Genomic DNA, 23,958 nt, shown 5'->3' with positions numbered 1-23,958 from the left:
GCTCCGGTCCTCGCCGCTGTCGTAGCATCCACCGCGACGAGGGTGATAGCCACAGTGGACTCCTTCTCTTGGGTCACTGTAGGTACGTCTGTGGGCGTCGAGGGTGCTATGCGCGTCGCGGTTACCGCCGAGACGCTGATGTATCTAGGCCGCAGCGCGCTTCCTACCACCTTGTGGTGCCTGGTGGACTGATGCGTCCCTGGCGGGGTGCACCGAGGGCGTGTGCTGGCTAGGGCCGAGCTCACGTCACCGAGACAATGAGCTTTCCGCCTGTTGCGCCGCCGCACGCTCGAGCAGCGTGCGAATTTCACGGTGGGCCCGATGATCCTCGAGCGTCGCAGCCTCTGGAAGGCCATGAAGCAAGGCCATTGTGGCGGCAATGTTCTGGCTTGCCCGAGCGAAGTGAGGAAGGGTTTCATCATCGGCGATGATCCTTTGGTTCACATCACGGGCCACGGAGTGTGCGCGCCCACCGTCTCCGTGGCGTTCGATCTCTCGATCGACCTCCATGTATTCCTGAACAAGCTATTGTCTGACTTCATTGATCTCCCGCTTCCAGGCTCTCAGCTGCTCCACCCCTACGTGAGGTGGGGCCACTGTATCTCCTTTGGTTTCACTACCAAGGTTGCCTGCCGGGGTATCCTCCTCTGCGGAGATGCTTTTGACGTGTCCCTCGGAGGTATCCACCATGAAACATTCCCGCGAGGGGTGGTGGCTCCCCCTGCCGAAGTTCGAGCCAGAGTCCAACCCTGGCCCCTCTATGAGGAGGCCATGGAGGCATTCTGTGATGCTTTCGATCATTCCCACAAACTCACTGTTCGCAGCGGATGGGGTCATGCGCTGTGCCACGAGGTGTCTAACGGTCGCCACGGCGTTACGGAGACCGAACGGAAGCGCCATCGGGGTGCTCTGTGCAGAGTGTTCCAGAGAGAGGGTGAGGCAGTGCGGGTCCTCCCTAGACGGCTGGGGTCCAAGGGAGATGCCAGGCCGGCGCTCAAGCCTCCCGTAGTTGAAGCCAATGGAGGGGAGAGATTGGATGTTGGCTTGGGCCAACGCCAACTCTCCTCCCACCATGACGATGAAGTCCAGGTCACCAAAACGCACGTGTGGGCCCAGGACCCAGCTGATTGCATGGTTAGCCATCCAAGGCCTGATTTGTAACGCGCAAAGGCCCCTACTTGGAGCACCAACTGTCATTGTTTCGAACAAACACCAACTAGTAAATTTATAATTGTTGCGCGTTAGGCTCAGATGGTGCACTAAAGGACACAAGGTTTATACTGATTCGGGCAGAATGTCCCTACGTCTAGTTTGCTACTACTCGTGTTATTAGTACCAAAAAGGGTTCGTAGTAGGGGGTACAAATGGTCGAGAGAGGCATAGGTCCCAAGTCTTTGATGGAAGGGTCGAAAGGATGCCAAGAGCTTGGTTGCTGCTTGGCTGTATGTTGCGTGTGGAATCGGTTCGTCTTTGTCTTGCGTATCCAAAACGATCCATCTCCTTAGTGGGGCTCCCTACCCTCCCTTTTATAGATCAAGGGGGAGTAGGGGTTATAGATGGGAGAAAGAGGAAAAAACCAAAGGTAGAGAAGGTCCTTCGAAGGAGTCGGGTCTTCCTTTTCCCCTGTACCTACCATGCTAACATGGCAGACTGTGTCAGAGATGGCATGTTCATTGATCCTTATAGGGCCATGTCCCGGCATCTTTCAGCAAGTGGGTGTGTCCCATCCTACACTGGCGGATGGGGCGACGTGCCAGAGAGTCGAGCTATGACACTGCGGGGAGTAGACGGGGAAGTGACCATACGTCCATCATTGTAGATGATGCGAGCTCTGTCTTGGATCATAGTGGTTATCGTATGCTTGTGTTAGTATTTGCGTCCGAGGGCTGATGGCGGCGCCTACAACACTGTTGGACAAAAGTCGGTGCCTACAACACTGTTCGGGCTCTGCCAGGTCAGAAAGGGCCTAAAGCGCATGTCCCATCGTATCCTAACAGTACCTTCCTATAGGTTTGCAGGGCATGGTCCTCGGTACTGTGGTTGACTCAAATGTCCTGTCGTACCCTATGCTCATCTTTATGAAGGTGCAGGGTGCAGTCGTTGGGTTAGGCAGAGCCTGCCCTCAGCCATCGGGTGAGGCAGAGCCAGCCCTCAGACGTCCGGTGAAGCGGGGCCTACCCTCAGCCATTGGGCGAGGCGGAGCCTGCCCTCATACGTCGGGTGAGGCGGAGCTAGCCTTCGGACGTCGGGCAGGGCGGAGCCAGCCCTCGGGGATCGAACTAGGCGGAGCTAGCCCTCGGGGGTCGGGCGAGGTGGAACCAATCTTTTGTCGTTCGGACAAGAAGCGTAGTAACGTTCTTGTCTGACCGGAAGCATCAACGTTCGATGGTTATTTGTTCCACCTCATTGGGTACCCCTAAAAGATCCTAATGGCTAGAGGGGGGTGAATAGCCTATTTAAAAATTTCTACAACAACACTTAACAAATCGGTTAGACAATTATGAGGCGAAGCAAGTGTTGCGCTAGCCTACTAAAAAGCAAGCCACCTACAACAATTCTAGTTTATGTAGTTTCTATCCACACAATAACTATGTCACTACACTAAGTTAGTGTGCTCTCAAATAATAACTAAAGAGCCACACTAACCAAACTAACAAGCTCTCACAACTAGCTACAATAAAGAGCTTGACAACTAGTTTGCGGTAATGTAAAGAGAGTGAGCAAGAAGGTTATACCACTATGTTGAGGAAGGAGCCAATCAATCACAAGAATGAATAACAATGAAGACCAATCACCTCGGAATCAAATGATGAACACAATGATTTTTTACTGAGGTTCACTTGCTTGCCGGCAAGCTACTCCTCGTTGTGGCGATTCACTCACTTGGAGGTTCACGTGCTAATTGGCATCCCACGCCAAACCCTCAATAGGGTGCCGCACAATCAACACAAGATGAGGATCACACAAGCCACGAGCAATTCACTAGAGTACCTTTTGGCTCTCCGCCGGGGAAAGGTCAAGAACCCCTCACAATCACCATGATCAGAGCCGAAGACAATCACCAATCTCCGCTCGACGATCCTTGCTGCTCCAAGCCGTCTAGGTGGCGGCAACCACCAAGAGTAACAAGCGAATCATGCAGCGAAACACAAACACCAAGTGACTCTAGATGCAAACACTCAAGCAATGCACTTGGATTCTCTCCCAATCTCACAAAGATGATGAATCAATGATGGAGATGAGTGGGCGGACTTTGGCTAAGCTCACAAGGTTGCTATGTCAATGCAAATGGCCAAGGGAGTGAGCTTGAGCCAGCCATGGGGCTTAAATAGAAGCCCCGACGAAATAGAGCCGTTGTACCCCTTCACTAGGCACAACACTGGGTGACCGACGCTCCGGTCATATTGACTGGACGCTGGACCCCAGCGTCCGGTCACGTGATACACGCCACGTGTCCCCGCTCTTTAAAAACTGAGCGCCCGATCCCAACGGTCAAGTGATGACCGGACGCGTTGCTGTGAAGTGACCGGGCATTGGACCTCAGCGTCCGATCGTTTCCAGTAAGCATCCAGAAGCGAGAAATCATGACCGGACCCGGTCATGCTCGACCGGACACACCCAGTGTCCGGTCACACGGCGTCTCCCCTGTGCACTGCCATGTCAGTAGGACCGGACGCAACCCTCCAGCGTCTGGTCACTAAGTGACCCAGTGTCTGGTCAGAGACCGACGCCAGCGTCTTCGCTGCTTCTACTGACCAGACGCGCCGATCCAACCGAGGTCAGCGTCCGGTCACTTCCAGTGGCATCCATCTTTCCTGTATAGGGCGTCGGTGAAGTTTCTAACCCTTGCTCAAATGTGCCAACTATCAAGTGTATCACCTTGTGCACATGTGTTAGCATATTTTCACAAATGTTTTCAAGGGTGTTAGCACTCCAATAGATCCGTAATGCATATGCAATGAGTTAGAGCATCTAGTGTACTTTGATAACCGCATTTTGATACGAGTTTCACCCCTCTTAATAGTACGGCTATCGATCCTAAATGTGATCACACTCACTAAGTGTCTCGATCACTAAAACAAAATAGCTCCTACCATTTATACCTTTGCCTTGAGCCTTTTGTTTTTCTCTTTCTTCTTTTCAAGTCCAAGCACTTGATCAACACCATGGCATCACCATCATCATGTCATGATCTTCATTTGCTTCACCACTTAGAATGTGCTACCTATCTCATGATCACTTGATAAACTAGGTTAGCACTTAGGGTTTCATCAATTCACCAAAACCAAACTAGAGCTTTCAATCTCCCCCTTTTTAGTAATTGATGACAACCCTTTCACAAAGATATGAATTGAAATTCAATTGAATCCATGTTGCTTGTCCAAGCATATTTACTATGTGTAAAAGGATATGGACAAGTTTCATGAATCCCATATGGTAGCAATTTCTCCCCCTACATATGTGCTAAGAGTTTGGATTGTAGCTTGCACATATGCTTAGATAGGAAATATAGGAGACAATGTCTACCAAATGATGCTAAGGTATAAAAGATGGACCTTTGAAGCGTGATACCATTCGGAGTGCACCATTATACCATCCTTAGCACCATGGTTAGCTCGATACCACTTGGAAACACTTGGAAATGAAATCACTAGATAACCTATGCATGCTAGTTTTTTATTTCATCATTCAAACCTACAACTAGCATACACCACACAAGCATGGATATTGAAATTTAAAACTTGTGCCATGCAAGCAAACATATGAAATGCACCATACAAGTTCATGAGCTTGCTCCCCCTACTTGTGTGCTCAAGATTTTAATTGGTCCCTTTCCTTTATCATATATCTCCCCTATGTCAAGTTATTTCCCTATCACTTATGTCTTTTCACTATCTTTGTACACTATTTCTCCCCCTTTGTCATCAATGACCACAAAGGTTCAAACTATAGATAGGTTGAGATTATCAATGTCAACCAATGGGGTGAGGATCATATTCTCAAATTTGGTTCAAACTAGAATATTTGCCAAGGATATTTAACTCGGTTTGATCCAAGGACAAGCTTCTTCACACCTCCAAAATAAGGGTTATCTTGTACCATGTTGAGTTAAACACTTATAGCTTATTTTCTAGATTAAACACTAGATTTACAAGCCCACAAACATGTCATATGCTACCACTAGATCAAAATAAGCATAAAAGCAATAGTGGTACCATATAATCATCAAATTCATTTGATTTTCATGAATGAGCTTATTAAATGTGATAGATGTCTAGATGCACTAAACAAGTCTTTAGCAAGGATGTATGCCATGCCAATCAACTTTTACCTTGGATTGCTCCAAGGAGAGGCATGTCATATAAGTGGGGGTGCATCAACACATATTTGAGAAATCCAATATGTTCAATTCATTCCTTAGCTTGCAAAACCTTTTCTCATCCAATGGCTTGGTGAAAATATCGGCAAGTTGATCTTCGGTGCCTACACTCTCAATGCAAATGTTTCTTTTTTATTGGTGATCTCTTATGAAATGGTGGCGTACATCAATGTGCTTTATTCTTGCATGTTGAATCGGATTGTTGGTCAACTTGATTGCACTCTCATTGTCACATAGCAATGGCACTTTCTTGAACTTGATTCCAAAATCACTCAAAGTGGCCTTCATCCAAAGTACTTGTGCACAACAACTACCGGTGGATATGTATTCGGCTTCGGCGGTTGATAATGCAACACTATTTTGCTTCTTGGATGACCATGAAATAAGTGATCTTCCCAATAATTGACATGTGCCCGAGGTGCTCTTTCTTTCAACCTTGCATCCCACATAATCCGAGTCGGAGTAACCAACTAGCTCAAACTTTGCTCCTTTGGGATACCACAAACCAATATTTTGTGTATGCTTCAAGTACCTCAATATTCTCTTTGTAGCTTTCAAATGACTTTCTCTTGGTGAGGATTGAAATCTTGCACACATGCATACACTAAACATGACATTCGGTCTAGATGCGGTCACATAGAGTAGGCTTCCAATCATAGACCGATACAATTTTTGATCCACCATATTGCCACTTGCATCACTATCCAGGTTGCCATTTGTTCCCATTGGTGTGCTAATGGTTTTGCTTTCACTCATGCCAAACTTCTTGATCATGTCCTTGATATATTTGCCTTAACTCACAGATGTACCATTCTTCAATTGCTTAATTTGAAGACCAAGGAAGTAACTTAACTCTCCAATCATGGACATCTCAAACTCATTAGCCATCATCTTTCCAAACTCATCACAAAAGTCTTGATTGGTTGATCAAAATATGATGTCATCAACATAGATTTGCAACACAAATAAATGTTTTCTAATCTTTTTGATGAAAAGAGTGGTGTCAACCTTGCCCATAATGAACCCTTTAGAGAGTAGGAAGTCCCTCAATCTCTCATACCATGCTCTAGGTGCTTGCTTCAAGCCATACAATGCCTTCTTTAACTTGTAAACATGGTCGGGCTTCTTGTCATCTTCAAAACCGGGAGGTTGCTCAACATATACTTCTTCATTGATGTAACCATTGAGAAATGCACTCTTAACATCCATTTGACAGAGCTTGATGTTGTGGGCACAAGCATAGGCTAGCAAGATTCTAATTGCTTCATATCTAGCAACCGGGGCATATGTTTCTCCAAATTCAAGACCTTCAACTTGTGTATATCCTTGTGCTACCAATCTTGCTTTGTTCCTTACTACTATCCCATCTTGATCTTGCTTGTTTCTAAAGACCCATTTGGTTCTAATCACATTGTGTCCCTTTGGTCTTTCTACCAATTCCCATACTTGATTTCTTGTGAAGTTATTCAATTCTTCAGGCATAGCATTCACCCAATCAACATCTTTTAATGCTTCATCTATCTTCTTTGGTTCAATGGATGACACAAATGAGAAGTGCGCACAAAATGAAGCTAATCTTGATCTTGTTTGTACACCTCTAGAAATATCACCAATGATAGTGTCCAATGGATGATCCCTTGCAATATTTATTGGTTGGAGGATTGGAACTTGATTACTTGCACTTGCTTGATCATTGGGTTGAGATGATGTACTAGCCACTTGATTTTGTTCATTATCATGAGAGCCAATTGCACTAGCTTGATTTGTATCATCTTACACATTTGAGTTAGAGAGCACTTGCACTTGATCATTTTCATCATCATTCACTTGCCTAGGCCTCAATTCACCAACATCCATATTCTTCATAGCATTTGAAAGTTTAATGCATCTAACATCTTCCAAGTTCTCATTCTCTTCTTGTGAACCCTTGGTTTCATCAAATTCAACATCATGAACTTCCTCAAGAGTTCCACTATCCAAATTCCAAACTATATATGCTTTGCTAGTGGTTGAGTATCCAAGTAGGAATCCTTCATCACCTTTCTTGTCAAACTTGCCCAATCTAGTGCCTTTCTTCAAGATATAGCATTTGCAACCAAAGACCCAAAAAGATGCAATGTTGGGCTTTCTACCATTCAAGAGCTCATATGGTGTCTTCTCTTTCAATGGGTGACAATAGAGGCGGTTGCTATAATAGCAAGCCGTGTTGATAGATTCAGCCCAAAAAGATTAACTCACATTGTACTCACTAAGCATAGACCTTGCCATATCAATGAGTGTTCTATTCTTCCTCTCAACAAGGCCATTTGATTGTGGAGTGTACTTGGCCGAGAATTGATGTCTAATTCCAAATTCATCACACAACTCATCAATTCTAGTGTTCTTGAACTCACTACCATTGTCACTTCTAACTCTCTTGATGGTTGTTTCAATCTCATTGTGAATGCCCTTGACAAATGATTTGAATATTGCAAACACATCACTTTTGTCCACTAGAAAGAATACTCATGTGTATCTAGTGTAATCATCCACTATCACAAAGCCATATTTGTTACCACCAATGCTAGTGTATTATGTTGGCCCAAACAAATCCATGTGCAATAACTCAAATGCTTTACTGGTGCTCATCATGCTTTTCTTAGGATGGGTGTTTCCAACTTATTTGCCGGCTTAACAAGAGCTACAAAGTTTATCCTTCTCAAATACAACATCTTTCAAGCCTCTAACCAAGTCATACTTAACCAATCTATTCAATTGTTTTATTCTAACATGACCAAGCCTTCTATGCCATAACCAACCCATGCTAGACTTAGTGAACAAGCATGTAGATAATCTAGCTTCACTAGCATTGAAATCAACCAAGTATAGATTCTCATATCTAAAGCCTTTGAAGATCAAGTTAGAGCCATCTACACTTATGATCTCTACATCATCTACCCCAAATATGCATTTAAATTCAAGATCACATAATTGAGCCACGGATAGCAAATTGAAGTTCAAGCTCTCTACTAGCAACACATTGGATATGCTCATGTCATTAGATGTTGCAATCTTACTAAGCCCTTTGACCTTGCCTTTGCCATTGTCACCGAATGTGATACTATCACAACCATCATTGCCATTGGTGTTGATTGAGTTGAACATTCTTGCATCACCGGTCATGTGTTGAGTGCACCCACTATCAAGAACCCAATGCCTTCCTCGGGTTTTGTAATTAACCTACAAAAGAAGATCAATTCTTTTTAGGTACTCAAACTTGCTTGGGTCCTTGAAGGTTAGTCACTAAGCTCTTTGGTACCCAAATGACTTTCTTCTTTGAGCCCATCCGTGGTTTACCAATGAACTTAGCCTTCACACCATTTGCACCTTTTGTAAGTACATAGAAAGAATCAAGCTTAATGGAGGATACATTAGCTTGTGACTTTTTGTTCATGCACTTTTGCTCTACATGACCAACTTGCTTGCAACTAGTGCAAAACCGACCATTGTTCTTCACAAAACTAGTCTTGTGAGGAGCAAAGACCGTCTTGCCTTTCTTGGAGGTATAGCCCAATCCCTCTTTGTAGAGAGAAGCTCTTTGGCTACCCAAGCACATAAGCAAGTGGTCCTCACCACCATAGGCTTTAGCCAAGGTGTGAGTGAGCTTATTAACCTCCTTCTTGAGGTTCTCATTCTCAACCGTGGCCAGCGTCCGGTCACTTACAATGACCTCCGTCTTTTCTATAAAGAGCGCTGGTGGCACCGTCGGACTGTCCGCACTCTATGGGCGGACACTCCGTCGGTGAAGTTTCTAACCCTTGCTCAAATGTGCCAACCATCAAGTGTATCACCTTATGCACATGTGTTAGCGTATTTTCACAAAATGTTTTCAAGGGTGTTAGCACTCCATTAGATCCTAAATGCATATGCAATGAGTTAGAGCATCTAATGGCACTTTGATAACTGCATTTCGATACGAGTTTCACCCCTCTAAATAGTACGGCTATCGATCCTAAATGTGATCACACTCACTAAGTGTCTCGATCACTAAAACAAAATGGCTCCTACCGTTTATACCTTTGTCTTGAGCCTTTTGTTTTTGTCTTTCTTCTTTTTAAGTCCAAGAACTTCATCAACACCATGGCATTACCATCATCATGTTCGTCTCGTAAAGTACAACTAGACTGTGCAATTAGTTTTTAATTTCGTCTACTTTTAGTATTGCATGCATGTACCGCAAGTTTGATGTGACGGGGAATCTTCTTTTTGCATAGTGTCAAAGTTGGGAACTAAACAAGGGCCAGAGCGAGTTTATTTATTGTATCCTCTGACGCTGCGGTCCCGGCGGTGCATCAGCATGCGATGGGATGCAGTGCATTTGTTTGCGAACTAGATTTTTTTTAAATTTTAACACTTTTTTAAACTAATTTTGAATCTAGCACTGCTGTTTTTTTTCAAAACTAACATTTTTTGTCGTGTCTATTGCCATGGCGCGGTGAAATACCTGTACCGCGCCATGCATGGTGGCGCGGCGGGTGGCTGACGTGGCGACGACCGAAGAGGCTGACATGGCAGGGCCTACCGCGCCACTGATCTTGGCGCGGCAGTGCCGCGCCCTGATCCGTGGCGCGGCAGAGCCAAATAAAAGCCTCGTGGCCAGTCCTGCCTGCCCGAGCAGCAAGGCCGCTTGCCCGCTCCCGCCCGTGCCCGGCGGACTCTGCGAGCTCCTCCACTTGTCATCACTCTGTCTTTTTCGTGCATTTAACCATCACATACAACCGTTTTTGCATATCACGTGGTACCTCAACTCCTGATCCGAATAAGTGACGGTGTACAACATATGATGTACTCTACTGCACTCAGTAGACGGCAGCAGCTAGTCTACTCCTACTCCTACTTGAGCTTGCCGCTGCCAGGACGTGACCTGTGGCTGCACCGGTCACGTCTCCATGGTTAATGCTAATTATTAATTAATTAACCCGCTCAATCATGCACCGTCGTCAACCACGAGAAATTCCTGGCATGCGCCTCTCATTTAACGCTAATTCTGGTCTGAAACTTGACTTGTTCGGCTTCTTTTTTCAGCTGAAACAGTATTTTTCTCTCACAACATTTCAACCAGAACAGTATTTTTCAGCCAATTTCAGCCAAGTTTCAAACCAGCGAACGAGGACCCATGCCACGGAGTGTGCACGAATACAGATGGTTCATTCACTTGTGATTGTCCTACGGGCACCCGAGGAAATGCATCTAATGGAGAATGCCACAAAGATCCCTTTCCTCCACGAGCACAGGTGGCCGCTGGTACGAGCATTTTTCTTAAGCTGCAACACTTCGATTTTTATTTATGGAAAGCTTGCAGGTTCACATGTTGAGCTCAGTTTGGCCCGCTGGTACGAAAGCTTCCACTTTGGTCATGATTGCATTAAAGCTTTCAAGGTATGCGCTACATCTTGCTTGTTTTTAATATAATATATAACCTCCTGTGCCCGATTAAATCAGTTTCTATAAAGTTTAAAACAGATTGGTGCCACAGAAAAACAAAAAACTACAGGACCCGTCATCAGTTTTTAGTTCCATGTTTTAGTTCCAAGCTAATCGGTTTTGCCTATTAAAATTTACTACTCCACTCAATTGAACCCCATTATTTGCTCCATGAGTTAATCACTACTATGAACACATTTTTCAAAGGCGGGCATAACATGTTAATATGACCTGCCTCTAGCAAGGCGCCTGTGTTAATCAAGATTTTCATTGGTAGGGAACTTGTGGGTCTCTGAAAATGAATTTGGCAAATAAAATAAGCTGTCAGCCTAGCTAGCGTGTTGTGCGAGCCCACTAAGCCCACCGTGGAGGACCGCCGTCTTCATCACCGAGTATGATGCCAAGATCTTGCAGGATTTGTCTCATCCTCGGGTATCGCAGGATCCTCCTAAACCTCGCCGAATGAGTGAGCTGCCAAGCCATACCGCCACGTCGACCCACCTAGATCTAGCAAGCTACCATGCCGTGCCACCATGCGAACCTATCTTGATCCACACCAAGAAACCATGCCGTGTTGCCATGCCGATCCACCTAGATTCAAACTCGGTGAGGACAGGGAGATGTTTGGACACAAAGATGAGTCCTAGCTAGGGTGTACCACATTTATGTTGCTTCCTCACCGCCCTCATTGAGGTGCTCCATATCTGTGCCGCCCACCTCGATGTAGATCTCATCCACGATACTCGAAATCTCGATTGGTGGCCACTAGGAAAGAGAGGGTCGGCAACCACATGGAGGCGAAGGGGCAACCGCACGTCATCAAAATGCCTTCGGTCCACAACCCAGCTGGGCCGTCACTGATAAGAGGGTGGTGAGAGAAAGGGCCCTCCACTAGATCTGCCCTTGGCCACCCCGCCGGATCATGGTGGCGAGAGAAAGGGCTGGCCACGCTGCATGGGCCTTCTGGATCTTCCTTCACCCTTGGTTGTCCGCGCCACTGTGCCTCGCGTTTCAGCCACTCCCAGGTCACGCCTCTACGCTTGGCGACTCCCTGCCCCCCCCCCCCCCCCCCGCCCCGCACACCAAGGCCATGCCTTGCTCCTCGCACACTCTGCCATGCCACACCTTGCAAGCAGAGAGAAGAGGGAGGGTGGGTGTTGTGGGGAAGAAGAAGAAGAAGAAGAGGGAGGGATGTTGACTGTGGGGGAGAAGACGGAGGGCGACTATGGTGGAGATGGACTATCGAGGTAGGGTTCTCTATCCTTGATTATATATATGAGGAGTTAAAATGGGTTGTTTGGCTGCACCTCAATTGACAAAATCTCTCTTAAGAGTTCTGCCTTGGAAAATGACTTCCATTCTTAGAGGCAGACCTGTCCCAACTACATTAATTGATTTACAAAGGTGGGGTGCCTCAAAAAATGGTTCGTCTCCCTCAGTAAATAAAATGGCATGTCTCCTAAAATTGGTTTTGTGCTAGTGAATGTGGGTTTGACTTCCAAGAGTGCGCTCCAGTGCCTTTGAGGAAAAATAAATGTGATACAGTTAAGCTCTAGGAGTGGATTTAATCTAAGACAAGTTCTTAGCCCGAGAGTTAATTTAAGAGGAGCAGTATATATATGTCTATTTTTGTACAACTTCACTCCCTAATTTTTAGCTCTAGCTTCTAATTCTCCACTACTATAGCAAGCCGATCACAGCTGGTTCGAAAACCCCCATCACCGCCGATTTTGGGCCTAGGCAGTGATTGTTGACGGTGATGATCAAGGTCATCACCACCGGTTCATAACCAGCTGTGATATGATGCTAACACCACTGCATTGGCGTATACTCCGTCAGTGTATAGGTCATGATCACCGTTGCCTTGATGCATGAGCAGTCTGTGTCCTGGTCATGTTCACCATCGCTTTGGCAGACGATCCGTATGTGTCGAGGTCATGATCATCGTCACTTTGGAGTACAATACGCCTGTGATGATCCTATAATTGGTGTCGGTTTACTAAATGACTCAGCGGTGATGATGTTTTGATCCCCACCCCATCATATGTTACACCTATTGCGTTGATGATTGGTTCACCATCGTGGTACAGTCCGACGGTGACGAGAAGTTTTATGACCAACGGTGAGTGGTATGATGCGGCGGTGATGAGCAAACGATAAATGGTGGTTCTATGCATAACCAACGGTGATGGAATGGTCTTCAGGTTTTCACAATATATTTGTTAATTCAGATAGACCTCAATAGCTTACTGAACACGCCATACATATATAATCATTAAATCCATACATCATATCCACAAACAAGTGTACTTTTAACAATAACAATCCACGCTAACATGTCAAGTGTGTAAATTGTTGTACTAACACAAGCTGCCATTTGATTACATGATAAGGCACTGATATCTACAAACTTACATAACAAAAACGAGCTAGTTATGCTCTTGCTTTGTGCCACTAGTGCCTGCAAACCAAGGTAAATATAATTAGTGCATTCTTCATATTGTGGTAGCCAATGCACCATACAACCCCTCCTCCTGATCTCTGAAATAATCCTTACCAGAGACTCGTTTTTGGGCTCCTGGCACAATATTATTCAATTCGGAGACATTGCAGGAAATTTGTTACAAAGCAGAAGAATTAATAATATTCAACACACCATTTTTGTTACTAAGCCAAAATTAGCCTATATATCGAATCAAAATAACTGTCTACCTATAAAAACACGTCGTAACAACAAGATACAACAATTGCAGCTTTTCTACTCTGCTAATGACTCGATTATAGACAATATAGCTAGTGACCATCGCTAGCAATTATATACTCTTTCCATTTCGAATTATAAGTCGTTTTGGTTCTTTTAGATACATGGTTTTTGCTATGCATCTAAATATATACATTATTTGTAGACACATATATAGTAAAGCTATGAATCTAGAGAAGACAAAACGACTTACAATTTCGAATAGAGGGAGTAGTAATTTTGATAGATTGTTCACCATAGTTTCTATAGTGTCTACATAATGCTTTTTCTCGGTCAACTGAACATGGATACATTATTAATTAATTTCCGATTACCATATCTCTCCAGGAATTTTGGCCGGACTTTTGGTTGCCCTGATTGCTTTTCTTTCCACAGAAGTTTTCCGCCACAAGGCGAGCAAGAAAAGACAAGGCTACTTTGAGCAACACGGAGGCCGGATGTTGTTGCGAATTCTCGAAACAGATGACAACAACATCGCCTTCACCTTATACGACAGAGGAGACTTAGTGAAGGCCACACGTGGCTTTCACAAGGCCAACATCGTCGGGGAAGGAGCACATGGCACCGTCTACAAGGCCACCCTCGGCACTGCCACTGTCGCGGTGAAGCGATGCAAGCAGATCGACAAGAGCAGGACGGATGAGTTCGTCCAGGAGCTGGTCGTGCTCTGCCGCGTCAACCACCCAAACATCGTCAGGCTCCAAGGCTGCTGCCTCCATTTCGTTGCAGATATTAATTGAAGAGGGCCTTGACGGTAAAAAAATACCCATGCCATGGAGTGTGCACGAATACATATGCAGCCTGTTCGGCTGGGGCTGAAACGATCGTATACGATCATGGATTATTACTGCTGTCTGGTTTGATGCGAGAGAAAAATATTGTTCTAGCTGTAAATTTAAGATCGTTACAATCAAACGAAAATGGTGAGGTTCATTCGCTTGTGATTGTCCTAGGGGTAGCCGAGGAAATGCATCTAATGCGGAATGCCACAAAGATCCATTCCCTCTCGGAGCACGGGTAGCCACTGGTACGATCCAGCATTTTCTTATTCTTAAGTGGCAACGCATTTTTATTTTTATTTATGGAACTTGCAGGTTCACATGTTGAGCTCAGTTTGGCTTGCTGTAGAATTTTCTTTACCAAAAATAAAAGAGACACATAATACCCTTAAAGTCCAACGGTATTTCAAATTTGTTTCATTGGTATTTCATAGGTGCAGAAGCACAATGAGGCCTTCAGATTTACGTTAATGCTACTAGAACATAGGGAGTCGGACCACAATTTACTCGATGTTTCTGGTAATAACTAAAGAATTAACTTGCTCAATTGCACGATTAGACTTTTAGACACTACTACAAAAAGGATTTGTAGAAATACTTCTTTTTTTAGGGACGGCTTTATACTCAGCCGCCCCTACGAATCGATTTGTAGAGACGGCTAAAAAATCGCTCCTACAAATCATTGATTTGTAGCCAAGCCTGAGTAGGGGCGACTGGGCAAACCGCCCCTACGAATGCCCTGGAGCCGCCCCTGCAAAGTCTGTGTATATGTGACCATTTCTTTATACAAATCCTACTACTTTCAATGACTTCCACCGTCCCAAAAGAGTGTCACTATAGGTCATGTTGGTCAAACTATCTAGTTTCATTAAATTTGTAGAAAATATTAGCAACATTTATATCTCTATAATAAATAAGTTTATTATAAAAATATATTCAACGATTAAAACTATCATAAAAAGCCCGTCTCTTCCAGTGACCATTGCTAGAAATTATATGGTTCTATTGATAGATTGTTCATCGCACTATCGGTATCTACATACATTCTCCACAGACAACTGATCTTGGAACACATTATTAATTTCTGATTACCGTATCTCTCCAGGAATTTCGGTCGCATTTTTTGTTGCCCTGCTGATTGCTATTCTTTTAAACCAAGTCCACGTTTAGTTTCAAAAACTTTTCCCCAAAATTGCTACAGTAGCCATCACATCGAATCTTGCGATACGTGCATGGAGCATTAAATGTAGACGAAAAAAAACTAATTGCACAGTTTGGTTGGAAATCGCGAGACGAACGTTTTGAACATAATTAGTCCATAATTGAACATTAATTATCAAATAAAAACGAAAGGGCTACAGTAGCCAAATTCCTAAATTTCACCCAACTAAACACAGCCCAAGTTTTCCTCAATAAGGAGATGAAAAGACAAAGGTACTTTGAGCAGCACGGAGGCCGGATTCTGTCGCGAATTCTCGAAACAGAAGGCAACAAGACCTTCAAGTTATACGAAAGAGGAGACCTAGTGAGGGCCACACATGGCTTCCACAAGGCCAACATCGTCGGGGAAGGAGCACATGGCACCGTCTACAAGGCCACCCTCGGCACTGACACTGTCGCGGTGAAGCGATGCAAGCAGATCGAGAAGAGGAGGACGGATGAGTTCGTCCAGGAGCTGGTCGTGCTCTGCCGCGTCGACCACCCAAATATCGTCAGGCTCCAAGGCTGCTGCCTCCATTTCGAGGCGCCCATGCTCGTGTACGAGTTCGTGCCCAACGGGACCCTGAGCGATCTGCTCCACGGCAGGCCTCGGCGCCGGGTGGTGACGCTGCCAACCCGGCTGAGGATCACCGCGGAGACCGCGGAGGCCCTCAAGCACCTGCACTCGCCGCCGCACCCGACGCTCCACGGCGACGTCAAGCCGCAGAACATTCTGCTCGGCGACGGATGGGTCGCTAAGGCTATCTCCAAAGATGAGTACCCAAAAGCGAGACTTGTTCCACGGTATAGGTCACGTACACTAAAATACATCCCGCACCAAGTCTTGCATCTCCAACAGCAGACGCAAAAGGAGGTGTGGCGCCATGGAGGACGGGCACGATGGAGCCGAACTCGAGGACGCCGCCCTTGCACGGGAGGAAGACGATGGCGCGGATGCCATCTCCGGCCGTCTCGCGAGCGCCGCCTCCTCCCCCGCGACCCTCTCCTCTTCCCCGCGCCGCGCCGGAGGGGGCCCGCCGCGGCTCCCCGTCGTGCAGCTTCTCCGCCTCCTCCCCCGCGACCCTCTCCTCTTCCCCGCGCCGCGCCCGAGGGGGCCCGCCGCGGCTCCCCGTCGCGCAGCTTCTCCGCCTCCGGCGCGGGCTCGGGCCCCAGCTCCGCCTCTGCCTCCGGCGCACGGGAGAGACGAGAGCGAGAGAGGGGCAGCGCCGGCAGTTTGCGTCGCGCGTGGAGGACGACGCAACTTTGCGTCTCCTCTCTCCTCGAACGCAAATTGCGTCTTGCGTATTGGTCATCGGTTGGAGGCCGATTCCGGTACCCAAAACACCGTCTGGGACGCAAATATGCGTTTGGGGCGCGGTGTTGGAGACAGTCTAAGGTGTCCGACTTTGAGTGCTCAACTATCAACGACAACGTGCAGGTGGTGCCCAAGGGCACGCTGGCCTACCTTGACCCTGAGTTTTTACAGGACTTCCAGATAACAGAGAAGACCGACGTCTACAGCTTCGGGGTCGTGCTGATTGAGCTCTTGACGTAAGAACCCACAGGCCAAAGAATGGAAGAACCTGACCACAACGTTTCAGGACAGGATGGGAAATGGCACCCTTGGTGATCTTCTAGACGCTGACATAGTCGAGGAAGGGAGCATGGGAGTGATATATGCAGCTGCCAAGCTAGTGAGCCGATGCATCGCTGCTCCGGGTAATGCAAGGCCGGCCATGGGACAGGTCGCTGTGGAGCTTCGGCAATTTTCGGATGAAATGCCGGAAAGCCCTGAGGCGCGAGCGGCTCTCGAGGTTGAGTTGTGGATGGCAGGTATAGCTACACTGCTACTGAGGGTGAAACTACTTGATTTTCTAATCTTCCTGCACTCACAGCACTCGCAAGGTGATATGAGATCCTGGTTTTAGATAGCAGGCTATAGCGCCTAGCTACCGGAGACAGACCACACCTATTACTATTTTTGCTGCTATGTCAGCTAAGACCACTACGTTGCACTTTAGTGCCGCTAAATTGCAAAGTTTTAGCTTTGAAATAGCGCACTACTTCAATTTTAGCTATAATATTGACAATCTAGTTATTATATACTTATATTATGTTTTACAGTTTGTTTTTTGGAAAATTGAACAATTGAATTTCATGAATTACGTTATAATATTATATGTTGTAAAGTTTTCTGGACTCCTAAAACCTTTGAAATACATTTGTGCCCAACATATTTTATGATTGTCAATCAAGTACTTATATTTTTCATTGTTTTCTTACAAAACGCTATATGTTATAGCTTCGCTATAGCTGCCTTATACCTTTATAGCTTCTGAAAAAAAAAATGTCACTATGTTCTATAGCCAGTAATTTTAAACCTTGTATGAATGGAGAGTTTGCTAAAGCCTACGTTAATTGTGTTATTTCGCAACAGTCGCGTGCTCTTATCTGTGTATTTTCTATGTTTATTCTTTGTTTATTACAGTTCATGGAATGCTTGGTGCACCGTCCTCCGTCCATCTAATATAAAAATGATGAAAATGGCGACCGAAAATCTAATAATCTGCACATTTGCCTGCGGCAGTTATGGTTGACGACTTCCCGTCAATCAGAGCTTCATAGTATAGTTGATACAATATGCGAGTCATCACTTATACGAGGGCATCTTTGTCCTTCCTAATGATATTTGTGAGTCGTGTACTGATCACATGGTCCAAACATGACATGGTGGCCGGATGCAAGCGATGCTAGTGCCGGCATGCTTTGATGCCTAGGAACGTGCTTGGACCACGAGCACAACTGGTTTCACACAAAGCCCATTAAGACCCGCTCCATGAAAAACCATAATTATAAAAGCAAAATTGACCTGCCCCCTTCTAGCCTCCACACTTCTGCATCTGCCTAGCCGCCACTACGCCAGATTTGCACATCACTGCTGGCATCATCACTGCTGGATTTGTGAGAAGCGGCAGTGATGTACCTTCACTGCCGGTTATGAGCTTGAAAATGAAAAAATGATTGGGTCTGGGCTAAAACCGGCAGTGAAGGACCACATCACTGCCGGTTTGTGGCTTGAATCGGCAGTGTTTTGGTAGGCACTCATCACTGCCAGTTTAAGCCAAGAACCGACAGTGATTGGGCTCTATCACTGTCGGTTCTAGCCAAGAACCGATGGTGATAAGCCTACAACATAAAAAGGTTGCAGCCGTCCTCTCCTTCCTGCTCTCTTCCATCCCAAGAACAGAGGCGCGCGTTTGGACCCTTCCCTCCATTGTTGCAGCTGCTCTTCACCATGAAGCTAGTGCTTGGATTTTGAAGAATGGCTTGATCTTTTTGCTTTATTAATAATTCAACAAAATGATTTACTGTTCCTCTTTGGATATCATCTATTTTGAACGACAGCGCAAGAAATATAACCACCAAAGGCTGTTAGACATGGAGATCGTCGCAATGCAATCGGAGCTCGCAAAGTTCATCTTAGCTGAGGTATTGGAAAAAAATGGAGTATTTTCCATTGCACAATCCGTGAGGTACAAGGACCAGTATGGCCCAGAGCGGCTCGCCAGATTATTGTAAGAAGTTCGAGAAGCATTGCACAATCTGTGAGGTCCGAGAACATTTCTTTTTTGTTTTGAGGGATCGAGATCTAGATATAACATTTGAACTGTAACCGTAACATTTGTAATGTTTAATATTGATGGATCTGTCGTCTACGTAGCGTATATAAAGCGAAACCCGATTCCACGAAAAAATTTAAATTAAAATTAATTATAAAACAATAAAATACGAATGGGCCATCACTACCGGTTAGCAACGAACCGGTAGTGTTGTCGTAACCATCACTGCCGGTTATCAAAAAAACCGACAGTGTTGTCTTACTCAACATTGCCGGTTTGAGCCATGAACCGACAGTGTTGGACTGCTCAACGCTGCCGGCTTGAGCCATGAACCGACAGTGTTGTCTTGCTCAACACTGCCGGCTTGAGCCATGAACTAACAGTGTTGTCTTGCTCAACACTGCCGACTTGAGCCATGAACCGACAGTGTAGGCTTGCTCAACACTGTTGGCTTGAGCCAAGAACCGACACTCTTGAAGCAACCATCACTGTTGGTTGGAACTACAAACTGGCAGTGTTGTTCAACTAGACACTGTCGGGTGGAGCCAGGAACCGACACTGTTGCTTGTAGATCAGTGTTGGTTTTTAAGAACCGACAGTGATGTCAACACCACATCACTGCCGGTATGCCACTGTCGGTTCAAAATCTGACAGTGATGGGAGTTTTTGAACCGACAGTGATGTCCAGATCTGGCGTAGTGCGCCCTCCCAAGTCCATATCCTCACGACCTTGAGGCTGCTCACCCACATCGGGCCTCTTCCCTCCCCCGCTGCCCCATCTGCGAGGTCAGAGGTGACTAGCTCACCATGCGGCAAAGGCCCTATTCGCTTCTCTTATAATCCGTCTTTTTCGGCTTGTTTTTTCAGCCAGAACAGTATTTTTCTCTTACAACAAATCAGCCGGAACAGTATTTCGACTTGTTTTTTCAACGAAGCGAACGGGGCCAAAGTGGGGCAACTGCCCCAACTACCGCTGGCATGGAGAACACCCCATCCCACTCCCCCCTCTTCTTCCTTTCCTTCTGATGTCTCCCGAGTAGAGTAGGCGGACATTTTTTTGTGTGGGGAAGAGCAGGCGGTAGGTGAGTGACTAGGCGAGCGGAGGCATGCGAAGGCCCAATAGCACATAAGCCCGATAGCCCATCATTCCAAATCCCGAATCTCCACCCCTGGTCGGCCTTAGCCAAGGGTGGAGCTATACTGAACTGAGTGGGTGCGGCCGCACCCACAAAAAAAATCGAAAAACAGTGATAACACTCAAATTTCAACCATATATGCATCCACACATTGTAAACCCTCACACCCACAAAGCCAAATGCACATTTCTTAGATTTGCTCTAACTCCGCCACTGGCCCAAGCATCTCCATGACCGTGACTCCATCTTTGGCTCTCCCCTCTCATCTTTCGATTAGCATTTGGATAGCTACAACGTCCCCCCCCCCCCCCAGGGTGTTGCTGCAGCCCACCACCCCTTGCTGTCGCGGTGTCGTAGCGCCCTGTTATATACAGTTGGGGTGATGTCATAGTGACACTGCAGCACTACCCCAGTGCCCATTGTCGTCAGGTATGGAGGAGGAGGTGGAGACTAGTGGCGGCGAGCAGGTGAGCAACACTGGTGCTAGGCACGAGCATGCCCATGGACGAGTTGCTAGTGCTCTGAGCGAACTTGAAGCTGAGGGAGTCGGCGTTGGCCAAGGCCAAAGTATGTCTCATCATAGTTGTGCATTGTTTTTATGATGTATTATCACATATAATCATATATTATACATTATAACGGATTTGTTCTTTAAATTTATAGGTTCGTTAATTAGCTCTTGAATAGTTGGTTCTTGGATTCTTGTTGAGTTGGTGTAGGCTGAATTAGCGTATTGTAATAAGGCGTTTTTTTCGCGAACACGACTTCACGCGTTTTTCATTAAGAGGATAATTGTAATGAGGTGTAATGGGCTGCTAAATCAATCTTCAAATTTACTATATATTTACGTGTATCTAGGTGGTACTACTAAAAATATGTTGTGCGGGTGCGATTCCTCCTCTTTTATACTACTAGCAAAAATATCTGTGCATTGCAACAGAACTATAATTTACTATACTATCGGCCATGACAGTGGTAGCATGACTGAGCTGTGTGTGGGGATAGCGGCCACTGCAAGGCCGCTTAAACCAGTGGCATGGTGGCCATGGCAGCACGGGCTTGCGGTGTCACCCGTCACGGCCAAGTAGTCTGTGTCGGTGGTGCCGCGGCCACCATGCAGACCTGGGCCGGCACCGCACTACGACAAGGTGGGCAGCACAGTGCCATTGTGTACATGGCTCCTAAGATGACGCAGACGTGGCCCGACGACCGCGGTTGAGCTAACACAGAACCTTGACAGTGCCTTAGCGGTCAAGAAGAGTGGTGGGCATAGAGAAAACATGATTGTGCTATCGATGTTAGCGACGGCACAGTGGTCGGTAGAGATCAGCCCGACAAGAAGTAGTTAGATCTAATGTGAGTTTGTTGATCGCTCTACTATGGTTTTTACCTAACACCATGTGTAGGCTCTCATAATTTTGTTACATTTGATGTATCCTCAGTCTTGTCTCGTCATTGCTATTCTTCTATATCGTCTCGAAAGCTCAAGAAGTATTCCAAACAGATGAAATCTTAAACAAAGAATATAATAAACCACGGAAAGAAAACTCATAAGAGATGGAAACTTGAAAAAAAATCGTGGAAAGAAAACATGTGGACCAAACCAGAAAAAAGAACAAAGAAAAAACGGACGGAAGAAAAAGACGACTGAAAGACGAACTGCCGAAACACAAAACGGAGTCACGGACGGGAAAGAAAGAGAACAGGAATAAAAAAAAGGAATTAAACAATAGAAACCAGAGTCACGGTAGGAAAAAAAAAGCAAACCAGGACAAAAAATTAAAAAAAATAGAGACCAAGATAAGATGAGATATGTATACAAATTTGTACTATTATGTTTACTATTTGATTAGAATTCCTATTCGTATTGATCAGAGAATTTATTTGGATTAAAATTAGGATTCATAGTTATCCAGAATTAAGAGTGGGTCGGACCCAGTTTTGGTAGTGTTTGGTTTGGGTTTATGTGGGTTGGGTTTGCATTGGCTCCCATGGGAATATAGCTGCTAGATGCGGGTTTAGCTCATTCCATCAAATCGAGCGGACCGGGCAGACCCAGATGGCGTGGAGGGAGCAGCGGGCGCGCCGGGACGGAGGCCGGGCGCACAGGAGGAGCAGCACGCCAACGCGAAGCTGGTGGAGCCGGCTATGACCGAGCAGAGGGAGCCGCCAGCCATGGAGGTGCAGGGCGAGCATAGGGCGGGCACCGGACGGGGTCCCGCTAGCACGGGGCACCGCGGGTATTAGGCAGCGCGGCACTCCTCCGTCGGGGCCACTCGGCCGCCGGAGACGCGGCCCTCCTACACCGGGGCTGGGGTAGCGGCCAGTACTACAGATCTAACATTCACTGCCGGCCTCATGATAGTGCTTCCTAGCACATCACTGTCGGTTTTTGACTAAAATCGGCAGTAATAGGTCCAACCGACACTGATATTCAGATCTTTATTGTCGGTTCATATCACTATCGGTTTTAGCCAAGAACCGGCGGTGATATTAGGTCATCACTATTGGTTTTTGGCTAAAACCGACACTGATATGAACCGGTAGAGATATGCTGCAAAAAAACTTCATAATTTTCTCATATGGTGTCCAATTTTCTCATAGGGCCAGGGGGCAGCGGCACGTGGGGCGACGCGGAGCAGCGGGGCGGCGCTGAGCATGACCACGGCGGCGCTAGGGACGACCATGGCGACGTTGGGCGCGGCGGCTCTAGGCATTAGGGCGGGTGGGGACTCTGCTCGTCGGGACTCTATAGGTAGAAGATGATGATTGAGTCACTGAGGTGCGGGACCCACTTGTCAGTCTGAACCCACATCCAATTTATCTCCAACCAAACAGAAAACGCAGGATAACCCTATCCCCCTAACCAAATGCGAGATGGGTTCAACCCAACCCAAAAAAAACTAGATTGAATCCAACCTATCCCTAGTTGTCCCAGAAGCAAACACCCTCTTAAAGAAGCCCCACATATATAAAATAAAACTATTGTAGATAGAAGAATAGATACAATTTCCATATTCAAGGAGTTAGTTAGGGGAGATGGACAAAAAAGTAAGCAGAAATTTTGAGTCTTTAATAATATTAGGTATATATTAATTATGTGTCTGCCATTCGTCCCCACGAAAACTTTGGTTGAGCTCCACCACTGTGCCAGGTGACATGGGTTGGCGGTACCGGCAAACACCAACCAACGAGCAAAATCCATGGCATGTCTTTTTTTTATTGATGATTTAATTGTAGCTTTGCGATGGATATGCGAACATATAAATGGTCTATAATCTTGTGATTTTTGTCAAACCCTTTTAATTTTTCATAGAAAAATGTCTTGCCAGGTTGGCATGGCCCATCAGGCCTGCCAAACTCACTGGGCCAACAGCCCTGACCTCATCTAGTGTCGTCCCTAGGCCTCATGTTGAAAATAGACCCTTGGAGGGCTCGCTACACCACCCGTGCCAACAGAGCCCATGCCTAAAATGAGCTGTGCCGTGCCTAAATACACATTTGGCGTGCCGTGACAGCGAAATAACGGACGACATAGTACCTAACCTAACACACGTCTCGTTTAGGCACGAACTCCGATCCTACCGTCACATTTGGCCCTCGTCGTCTGGGGCTGTAC

At 46.1% G+C, this 23,958-nt stretch overlaps 1 pseudogene; it reads left to right on the top strand.

Annotated features, from left to right (window-relative positions):
- The first annotated feature begins 321 nt into the window (after nt 1–321).
- Nucleotides 322–17,492, top strand: LOC136488166 (putative wall-associated receptor kinase-like 16; annotated as a pseudogene).
- The last annotated feature ends 6,466 nt before the right edge of the window (nt 17,493–23,958 follow it).

Source organism: Miscanthus floridulus, chromosome 10 (genome assembly GCF_019320115.1).
Source record: "Miscanthus floridulus cultivar M001 chromosome 10, ASM1932011v1, whole genome shotgun sequence".
Classification (NCBI taxonomy): domain Eukaryota; kingdom Viridiplantae; phylum Streptophyta; class Magnoliopsida; order Poales; family Poaceae; genus Miscanthus; species Miscanthus floridulus.
The sequence above is the reverse complement of the archived record's forward strand: the minus strand, read 5'-3'. Positions and strand labels throughout refer to the sequence as shown.